Genomic DNA, 12,101 nt, shown 5'->3' with positions numbered 1-12,101 from the left:
ACCTATTCATGCCCTTAAGAATCCTCATCGACATGATACAAAAATAATAAACAAAGGAAAGCATTTTATTAAAAAGATGAACATGTTGAGAGTTTAGGAAAGATGCATTGAAGAAGCTAAAGACAAGCTAGTAGTTAGAACAAGGAAGCATGCAAGCTTGAACTTTAAACATATGCAAAAACACATTTTACAAATATTCCTAACAGCACAACATCCCAACAACTAACCTAAAACAAAAACTAAGATTAAACAACCTATCATGCAAACTAAAAGAACAAAAAAAACCTACACAACCTAAACATGCCAACCAATGTAAACAACCTAAACTACACAACCTAACATACAAAATCAAGATCCAAATATCAAAACAAAGAGAGGGAGATACTCCCCTATTCATCATCGGAAGACTCATCGTCAGTTGAATCAGTAGAAAAACAGGAAGAGGATGGTAAATCGGCCGCAAGCTCATCGAGGAAAGAAGGTGCTTCATCACCGTATATCTTCTTGAGGAACTCACACGTGGCACATTGAGTAACCAAATGAAGCTGGTACTTGTGCCTAAGCTCATCATATTGCTCCCTAGTCACCACTCCTCGGGTCTCGGGATCCGCGACGATAATGGGAGAATCTTCCTCTCGAACAATGGAATACCCCAAACCTCTTCTTAGGGATGTGACTGGCTTCTTGGGCGTCACAACATTAGCATCATTGGCCTCCACTCCCACATGCAAGCATAACTCAGTTTTTAGTCCCGAAAAAATAAGAGGACCTACCATTTTCTCCGAGCAACTCCGAATCTCGTTCCATATGAGCTCCCCAAAGTTGAACTCAATGCCCTTCATTAGGATGTACACCATCATCGCTCTATTGCTCTTAATGGTGGAATCGTGAGAACTGGGGATCAACCGGTTCTTCACCATATACATCCAAATCGTCGCTTGCTCATTGATGTCAAGGGGCTTTAAGGAGAGCTTCCCCATGGTTGAGACGATCCAAGCCTTGTGTGGTCTATAAATAAGCCTACGCGCCTCCTCCACTTGCTTATCCGATGGATGCACCAAAATCTCATTACCTATGGCATTAAAGACATCCAACAAACCATATTGAGTGTTAATAATGGAAGGCGAGAATTTTACCACTTCACCCCGTACTCTTACTACATCCCCTCGGTTGGGATTGATGGCAGCATAAAACTCCTTGACTAAGGCCTTGGATACCCACGTAGTTGGGGCAAACAATGACTTCCCACCATTCTCTACAAGCCTTCTCCTAATATATTCCATCACGGACTATTGTGCTTCATCAAAGCCCCTCTCAAGTAGGATTTCACGTGCTGTGAAGTTGGACCTTCGAACCTCCAATATCACCCTTTTTACTCTTGATGGTATTTGTTCGGTAGAATCAGGCTCCTCTTCATTGGCCTCCTCAAGTGGCTCTTTTGCCCCTCTTTAGACCCTAGCCCTCTTAGCTTTTTTAGATGGACCAACCTCTGCTTCTTTTTGGACAGCCAAACGTGCTATAGCGGCTCGGGTCCTAGGCATAGAAATTGCGCCAGGTGCAATTTCTGCCACTTTTTTCTTCTTTTGTGTTTTCTTCACCACTGCGGTCAAGCTCACCTCCTCGTTTGAAGTCTCTGCAGTAGCAACAAAGTTTCGGTCATAAACATTCAAACTCGTCAAAAAAGGAGTCTTACCTTGTGAAGAAGAGGAAGATGCTTCCTCCATGGCCTCACTAGGGACATCCACAGGACTAGATGCTCCGTCTTGCTCTTGTGCAGGGGGCTCCTCATCATCTTGTTTAGATTCGTGCACCGGAGTTCGTACTCTCGCTTCATATTGAGAGACATCGCCATTGTCTTCTTCGTCCTCAAACTCATCTCCATGCATTTATTGGGTAATTCTCCAAGATCTTCATACTCTCCATCAACATTCAATTGTTCTTGTGCTGCCCCACTGTTTCCATCATCCTCTAGTGGATCTTCTCCCCTCGCTTCATTCAAAGCCACCAAAATTTTGGCAATTTTTGACGTTGTCCTTTCCTATTCTGAATCATAAAAAACTAGGGGCTTTTTAGTCAAGATAGGATCGTGGCCGACCGTGGCCGAATCTGAATGATCTAAGGGCTCCGTGTCGTGTTCTGAGTCTCCACTAACTTGTTATTGACCTTCAACATGCACAGCAACAGTAGTGGAAAGAGCTGGAGGGATAGACAGTTTTAAAGACTCGGAAATGGGGTTATCTTGAGAAAGATTCATCCTACGACGTATGCTCATGCTATTTAACTCAAGTTGAATCTCCTCACTCACTTTCTTTGAGTTTTCCATGAATTCTTGCCATTTTATGTTTAATTCCTCAATTTTCGCATAAGCTCTCTCGTTCTCTTTATCCCTACTTTCGTTATTTTTACTGACAATCTCCGCTCTCTCTTGAAGTCTAGCTATTTCATCATCTAAAACGGCACCTTTTTCCTCTAGAGATTGATTTTTTCGAAGATAGACTTTACTAACACCTCCTAATTTTTTCTCACTAGAACCTTCTTTATTAAGCCTAGCATCATGAGATTCCATATTGATTTTTTCAAAATTTGTACCACCTATGGATAAATTTTTCCTAGGGTTCATTCTTATAGCTTCCTCATATTTTCTTCGTTGTTCCCTAGGATCAAAAACTAATTTTCACGAGAAATCCTAGGAGGTTCATGAGGAATCATATACGGTTTAGTTGGTGGAGGCAACAACACTCTCTTATTCTCCTTCTCTTTGTCATGTGGCTTGGAGGAAGATGAACCTTCCATGGTTCTTGATCTTGCTTCACGATCAACAACGAAAATCCCTCCAATAAACCTTAAATGTGCCGAAAAAGAGAGAGCTGAGAGACACTTTCAGATTCTTTGAGATTTCTTGAGAGAAGATTTGCAAACAAGTGAGAAAATGTTGGTGAAAATTTGTGAATGGGGTGTTTTCAAATTCTAAGGCTTTTTGTTTTATGTTTTAAAACATATTAAAAACATAATTGGGTTTAAAATTGGGTCTCGTTTTGATTTAAAAACAACCCAGAGCCCATTTAAACATAACCCACATAAAGCCCACGAAAGCCCTAATTCATAACTCAAAAATCAAAATTTTTCTCATAAATTGCGTGTGGTGCAATTTTGACGAGGGTTAAATCTTCATCCTACAAAATTCAAATGCAAAAACAAAAATTAGATTTGGAATCTACATAAAAAAGCCTTAAAGAAAATGTAAAAATTTCGTAAAAAGAAGACAAAAATATTTTACACAAAAACGTCTTCAACACGACCGATGGACTGTTTTCACTGGCTTTTTCTTTTTTAATGATTAGGCATGCTTAACAAATAGACAGTAGTTTTAGCAGCAGCAAACAAGGCATGAAGTATGATAAGGAGCCTTGGGTCCATAGAATGTTAATGCTTATATGACTCTAACTTGTAAGACTAAACATGATATATGTTATCCACAAAACATCTCAGCATGCTGTCCAGCTTATGCAAATATTTCTACCTAGAAAATATCATGACTAAGCACACATGAACAAAACAACATTATATCAACAACGAAATAAGGGTTAGAAAACTCCCTCTGTTAAGAAACCCTTGAGAGTTGGATCTAAGAACCTTGCTAACGAACAAGACCCATAGAACTCAATACCAAAAACCCCGAAAACAAGTATGGAATCAACCCAAGGAAAAGTTTTAGAACGGATTACCTTGATGATCAATATCAAGAGTAGAGAAAACTCATTTCTAAACTCGTGATTCGAATCACTCCACAAGAGGTATGATCAACACCGCTTGAATGATCCTAACATGAAAATTCTAAAGACATAAGAAATTGCACAAGAATTGGGAGATAAAGCTCTCAACCAAGCTAATAAGAAAACTCACTTTTCATTAAACTTCAAATTGTGTTACAACAAGACATCTCAAGGCTATATATAGCCATCCTAGCAAGCCATATGAAAAGACTTAAGCAAATGAAAAGACTTGTAACTTACAAGAAATGAAAAGACTTGTAAATGAAAAGACATAACTTACAAGAAATGAAAAGACAAGCAAATGAAAAGGTTAACAACATGGAAAGCCAACCAAAATAATTGCAATCCCGTCCATAATGAGGGATGTGAGTGTTTGACTTGGTTTTTGAATTGAATGTGATACGAATCCATTTGTGACCAATTACATATATCAAAGGAGTAATTATTACAAGAAAGGCAAGGAAGATTCAAGAGGCTTTCACACTGCACCTTCAAAAGCTTGTTAATGCACAAGAACCAACAAAGAGTTTTGAGCCCGAATTTATTTACAATGTTAATTTAATGAGTCAAGAAGAGAATGGAGCAAAGATGGCACGGGAAAAGTTGTCTATTTTGAGAGATGGCACGGAGGACAAAAAAAGTGTTCAGATTCGTGAACAGGTGCCTTTGCAGATTGCACCTCTTTGGAGTTTGTGAAGTCAAAAGTTGTCAAACCATATCCAAATGTGAAGCGCCTCCTACAGCACATAGATAAGACCATTTGAAGCATGACTACGTTTTCTGATCCGCATTTAAGTGTCTAGAATGATGTGCAATCAAGTTTTAATTTGCATGTCTTATTTTTTACAATTTGCATTAAGTAGTATTTTGAAAAACTTTTGGTGTTCTTATGTTGAACGACCATTTGGCCTATTTAAAGGCTTGTAATGCTCTTGTTATGGATAACTTAAGATTAAAACATATTGAAATTCTAGAACTTTTGTTCCTTAACACTTTTGGTGTTGCTTCTTTCAAATCTTGCTTTAGGTTTGATGTTAAACCGATTCATTGGATTAGTCTCGATCAAGCTAATTCTGGAGTGAGTCGTCTTAGGATCTAGGAGTGTCTATCGTAGATTCTAAGTCCGATCTAAGAGCGATTCATCTTCTAACCTTACTCTTGGTTGGAATCATTCGGTAAGTTAGTCGTTTTTGTGAATGTTTGCAAGGATCCTAGAAGGACCTCTAGCTTTGTAAACACGAGCAAACATGGTGCTTATCACAACTTACACCTTCATTGAGTTGGAAACCGTTCCTTTCGAAAATGTACCCAAACCCAATCCCCTGGCTGGAAAACAAGGAGCTTGCGTCCTTTATTGATGCGGGAAGCAACCTTAGTGTTTTGCTTCTCAATCCTTTCCTTAACTTCTTTATGTAGCCTATGGACAAGATCAACCTTTGTGCTAGCATCATAACTCACAAATTCATTAGAAGGCATAGGCAACAAATCAAGTGGGGTGATAGGATTGAAACCATATACAATTTCAAACGGTGTGCATTTAGTAGTACTATGGACAGCCCTATTATATGCAAATTCAATTAATGGCAAACAATCCTCCCAAGTTTTAAGATTTTTATCTATGATTGCTCGAAGCATGGTAACCATTGTCCTATTTACTACCTCAGTTTGTCCATCGGTTTGGGGATGACAAGTAGTAGAATAAACAAGTTTTGTTCCCAACTTTCCCCATAACACACGCCAAAATTGACTTAAAAATTTTACATCACGATCACTAACAATAGTTCTAGGAATGCCATGCAAACGAACAACTTCCCTAAAGAACAAATCAACAATCAATTTAGCATCATCAGTTTTATGGCATGGTATGAAATGCGCCATCTTGCTAAACCTATCAACCACTACAAATATACTATCCCTACCCTTCCGAGTTCGTGGTAAACCAAGGACAAAATCCATTGAAATATCAACCCAAGGAGTAGTAGGAATAGGCAAAGGTGAATATAAACCATGTGGTTGTTGATAAGCACCAAGGTTGCTGGTGTTTACAAAGCTAGAGGTCCTTCTAGGATCCTTGCAAACATTCACAAAAACGACTAACTTACCGAATGATTCCAACCAAGAGTAAGGTTAGAAGATGAATCACTCTTAGATCGGACTTAGAATCTACGATAGACACTCCTAGATCCTAAGACGACTCACTCCAGAATTAGCTTGATCGAGACTAATCCAATTAATCGGTTTAACATCAAACCTAAAGCAAGATTTGAAAGAAGCAACACCAAAAGTGTTAAGGAACAAAAGTTCTTGAATTTCAATATGTTTTAATCTCCCAAAAACAAGGTGATTACAAGCCTTTAAATAGGCCAAATGGTCGTTCAACATGAGGAACACCAAAACTCTTTCAAATCCTATTTAATGCAAATTGTAGAAAATAAGACATGCAAATTAAAACATGATTGCACATCAAACTAGACAACTAAATGTGAATCCAAAAACGTAAAATTGCTTTAAATTGTCTTGGAAATCACATGTAGGAGGCGCTTTACGTTTGGATGAGATTTGACAAGCTCTGACATCACAAACTCCCAAGAGGTGCAATCTGCAAAGGCACCTGTTCACCAATCTGCACACTTTTTTTGTCCTCCGTGCCATCTCTCAAAATAAACAACTTTTCCCGTGCCATCTTTGCTCCATTCTCTTCTTGACTCATTAAATTAACATTGTAAAGAATTTTTGCCTCAGAAATCTTTGTCTCCTCGTGTGCATTAGCTAGCCTTTGAAGATGTATTATGAAAACCTCTTGAATCTTCTTTGCTTTGCTTCTTGTAATTGGTCCCCCGGGTACAGTCAATGGATCCGTGGTTGGATTTGCATCATCCCCCCTTTCTTTAAAAGGATTTGTCCCCAAATCAAGGTCTTCATTTCCTACATCAAAAGGAGTCAAATCAGCCACATTAAAAGTAGAACTTACATTATACTCACCTCGAAGATCCAATTTGTACGCATTGTCATTGATCCGTTCAAGCACTTGAAAAGGACCATCTCCTCTTGGTTGAAGTTTTGACTTCCTTTGATCTGGAAACCGTTCCTTTCGTAGATGAACCCAAACCCAATCACCTGGGTTAAAAATAACTTTCTTTCTCCCTTGGTTCTTGCGACTTACTAGCTTTCGATTCTTGTTCTCAATCCGTTCCTTGATCTCTTTGTGTAATGTTTTGATGTATTCGGCTTTAGACAAAGCTGCATCACTTGTAAACATATTAGGTGGCAAAGGTGTTAAATCTAAAGGAGTTAGAGGATTAAAGCCATAAACAACCTCAAATGGTGAACAATGGGTGGTGCTATGTACAACTCTATTATATGCAAACTCCACAAAAGGTAGAGTCTCTTCCCAAGACTTAAGATTTTTAGAAATGAGTGACCTAAGCAAGGCCCCTAATGTTCTATTAACCACCTCAGTTTGACCATCGGTTTGTGGGTGACAAGTTGTAGAAAACAAAAGCTTGGTACCCAATTTGCCCCATAAAACTTTCCAAAAATGACTTAAAAACTTAGCATCTCGATCACTAACAATGGTTTTAGGAACGCCATGTAGTCTAACCACTTCCCTAAAGAAAAGATTAGCTATATTAGTAGCATCATCTGTTTTGTTACATGGAATGAAATGTGCCATTTTACTAAACCTATCAACCACCACAAAAATGCTATCATGATGTCTTCTAGTTTTTGGTAACCCCAAAACGAAATCCATGCTAATGTCAACCCACGGTTCACTAGAAACTTCTAAAGGTGTGTAAAGACCATGTGGCTGAGTCTTAGACTTAGCCTCCTTACATTTGAAACATTGCTTGCACACTTTGTTCACATCTTTCCTCATTTGTAACCAATAAAAGTGTTCACACAACATGCTATATGTTTTAAATTCTCCAAAATGTCCCATAAGTCCTCCCCCATGAGCCTCCTTTACAAGCAACTCCCGAATGGAACACTTAGGAATACAAAGCTTACCTTTCCTAAAAAGCATACCGTCAAACACAAGATAATCATGTATATTTTTCCCTTCCAAACATTGCTCATACACATCATAAAATTCCGATTTCTCAACTTTGTACAACTCAATCATATGCTTAAAACCAATAATTTTTGCACTAAGTGAAGAAAATAGAGCATACCTCCTTGATAATGCATCGGCCACTACATTGTCCTTACCTTTTTTGTAATGAATGACATAAGGAAATGTCTCGATGAACTCCACCCATTTAGCATGCCTCCGATTTAACTTTGTTTGGCTTTTGAGGTGCTTCAAACTTTCATGATCGGTATGGATAACAAACTCTTTTGGCCATAAGTAGTGTTGCCAAACTTGTAAAGCCCTCACAAGTGCATGGAGTTCCTTGTCATAAGTTGGGTAGTTAAGCTGTGCTCTATTTAGCTTTTCACTAAAGAACATGATCGGCCTTTTTTCTTGCATCAAAACAGCTCCTATACCTATCCCACTTGCATCACATTCAATCTCAAAAGATTTGTCAAAGTCAGGCAAAACAAGACAAGGTGCATTGCTCAATTTATCTTTCAATTCATTGAACGCATTTTCTTGCTTTTCTTTCCACTCAAATTTAGCATGCTTCTTAACAAGTTCATTTAATGGTGAGGCTATGCTACTGAAATCTTTAATAAACCTCCTATAAAAACTAGCCAACCCATGAAAAGACCTTACCTCTGTTGCATTGGTGGGTGTTGGCCACTCTCGAATAGCCTTTACCTTTTCCTCATCAACTTTCACCCCATCCTTTCCAACAATGAACCCTAAGAAGTTGACTTGGTCTTGACAAAAACTACACTTTTTGAAGTTGGCATAAAGCTTTTCTTCTCTAAGTTTTAGTAAAATTGTCTTGACATGCAAAATATGATCATTCAAGCTTTTTGAGTAAACAAGAATATCATCAAAGTATACAACAACAAATTTTCCAATGTATTCTCTCAAAACATGATTCATTAGCCTCATAAAAGTACTTGGTGCATTAGTAAGGCCAAATGGCATAACAATCCATTCATACAACCCAAACTTTGTTTTGAAAGCTGTTTTCCACTCATCTCCCACATGCATTCGAATTTGATGGTAACCACTTTTAAGATCTATTTTTGAAAACAGATTAGCACCATGTAATTCATCTAACATGTCATCCAATCTAGGAATAGGATGTCGATACTTTACCGTGATTTTGTTGATGGCTCGACAATCAACACACATCCTCCATGTGCCATCTTTCTTGGGTACCAAAATTACCGGAACCGAGCAAGGACTCATACTTTCTCTAACATAACCTTTCTCCATGAGTTCTTCCACTTGCCTTTGAATCTCCTTGGTTTCGGTGGGATTGGTCCTATAGGCAGCCATGTTTGGGAGAGTTGCACCTGGTATAAAGTCAATTTGATGTTCAATCCCTCTAAGAGGAGGTAAACCCGTAGGTGCATCTTCATGGGGAAACATGTCATTAAATTCCTGCAAAAGAGACTTAAATGCACTTGGCAAAACATCATGAGATTTTGTTTCAATTGCTAAACACATACCTTTGCACATAAGCACAAAATGTGGCTCTTGGGTTAACAACACATTTCTCAATTCACTCTTTCTTACAATCAAACTCACATTCTTTCTTTTCAACTCATCTTTTTTTCTTCTTGATTTTTACTCTCATTTTGCCTTTCACTCTTCTCTCTTTTTTCACTAGTCTCACTTTTGCTCTCTTCTCTCCTCTCTTTTTCTTCAAATTCTTTTCTTTTCTTCTCTAATTTCAAGTGGTCACAATGTACTTCAAATGGAGACAACGGAAGTAAAGTAAATTTCTTTCCTTTCAAAGTAAAACTATACTTGTTCAACAGCCCATCATATGTGACCTCTCTATCATATTGCCATGGTCGGCCCAATAGTATATCCCCCGCATTCATAGGGACAACATCACAAAGGACTTCATCTTTGTATCTTCCCAATGTAAAAGGAATAAGAGCTTGGGAGTTTACCTTTAGTTCTCCTTTGTTTGTCAACCATTGAAGTTTGTATGGTTTTGGATGTGGACGTGTAGCAAGTTGAAGTCTCTTAACAAGAAAACTACTTACCACATTTGTGCAACTTCCACTATCAATCACCAAGCTACACGGATTTCCTTCAATTAAGCATCTTGTGTGAAACAAGTTTTCCCTTTGATCTTCAACTTTCTCTTCCTTGATTTGTACACTAAGTACCCTTCTTGTTATCAAGGATATGAAGTTACCTTCTTCAATATACTCTTCATCACGTTCTTCAAATTCTTCATCATGTTCCTCACAATCATCATCCGAGTCAACTACACCATTTCTTATCACCATAACTATTTTATTGACACAATCTTTACTCATGTGTCCAAACCCTTTGCACTTCCAACATTGAATAGAACTAGTCTTTTCCCTTACCTCCTTTGGAGCTTCATTCTTTTTAGTATTGGAACTTTCTCCCTCCATTCTTTTGGCAGCTACGAACTTTCCTTTTGGTTGCAATGATTCATTCCTAGTCACAAAACCAGCCTTGTTCCAAGCATTAGAATTGGAATATGTATTAGCTTTAGATGTGTACCTTTTTGAATACTCCTTTTCTTCCTTCAATTGATCTTCAATTTTGACAGCATAATGGTACATATCTTCTAGGTAAGGCGGTGGATTTCTATCAACAGCATGAGCAATTTCTCGATTCAAACCTCCAAGGAATCTAGACATGGTGTCTTCCTCTTCTTCTTGGATTTGGGTTTTTAGCATTAAGGTCTCCATCTCTTGATAATACTCAGCAACACTTTTCGTTCCCTACCTCAAAGCTTGCAGTTTAGTTTTCAAATCTCTTTCATAGTGTTTTGGAACGTACCTCCTTCTCATGGCTTCTTTGAGTTCTTCCCAAGTGTCTAATGGATCCTCCTCCTTCCTTCTTCTTTCTAATTTGAGATTTTGATACCATTCACCGGCATGATTGGTGAATTCAGCAATGGCGAGTCTCATCTTCGTATTCTCACTATATGTATAGCAATCAAACACATGTTCTATCTTTCTTTCCCATTGCAAGTAAGCATCGGGGTCCGCCGTTCCACTAAAGGGTGGAATTTTGAGTTTAACTCCGCCATCCCTATTTTCATTTAATCTTTCCAATCTTCTAGGTTGCATGACGTTGGCAAAGTTATTTCGTCCTCTTCCTCTCCCATTTCTTCTTCCTCCAACTTGTCTTTCTTGTTCAGCAAGGTCAAACGCATCATCTTCTTGTAAGGCTCGTTCTTCTCTTTGTTGTTGCGCTCTCCTTTCTTGTCTATCTTCCATCATCATTTCCATCATTCCTTGAATTGCTTGAAGAATCACCATGTTAGGATCTTGCGGTACTTGTGGTACTCCATCCTGTGCCATTTTGTTAGAAACAATAATAATGATAATAAGGACCTTACCACTCTTCTCACCAAGATTTCACTCAAGGACACTCCTGTTTATCACTCAAGGGTAGGCTTTTGGTACTAGGTCAAAGATGTAAGGGTTGGCTTAAATTTTGGTGCAATCTTGCTTAAAGCTTGATATAACTAATTCAATGATCAACTCTCACAAACTAAGACTACAGAAACTCAATCTTAGGATAAACAACTTGATAATTTAAACAAAACACAACATAATGAAAAGAACCTTTCGTGTGCCTCGGATCTTCGAATGCTTTTTTTTTCTACGGTTTTCTTTCTTTTTGCTACTGTTTTTGTTTCTTTTTGCTACTGTTTTTTCTTTCTTTTGCTTCTGTTTTTTTTTTCCTATTTTTTTTCTTTTGCTTCTAATTTTTTTTTTCTTTGCTAATGATCCGAGAGCAAAATACAAGAATTTCAAGACAAGTTATGTCTTGTTACACTTTGTAAGAAACTACTTTCGAAAAAGGAAAATAACAGAAAAATAAAATTAAATAAAGTAAAGATATTTCACCTCTAGAACCGGCCAAAGGATGTCGACCAATGCTCTGATACCAAATGATAAGCACCAAGGTTGCTCGTGTTTACAAAGCTAGAGGTCCTTCTAGGATCCTTGCAAACATTCACAAAAACGACTAACTTACCGAATGATTCCAACCAAGAGTAAGGTTAAAAGATGAATCACTCTTAGATCGGACTTAGAATCTACGATAGACACTCCTAGATCCTAAGACGACTCACTCCAGAATTAGCTTGATCGAGACTAATCCAATTAATCGGTTTAACATCAAACCTAAAGCAAGATTTGAAAGAAGCAACACCAAAAGTGTTAAGGAACAAAAGTTCTTGAATTTCAATATGTTTTAATCTC

The sequence above is a fragment of the Momordica charantia genome, assembly GCF_013281855.1.
Source record: "Momordica charantia cultivar OHB3-1 chromosome 2 unlocalized genomic scaffold, Mcharantia_2.0 BLBB01000002.1, whole genome shotgun sequence".
Classification (NCBI taxonomy): Eukaryota; Viridiplantae; Streptophyta; class Magnoliopsida; order Cucurbitales; family Cucurbitaceae; genus Momordica; species Momordica charantia.
This window is presented reverse-complemented; position numbering follows the sequence as displayed.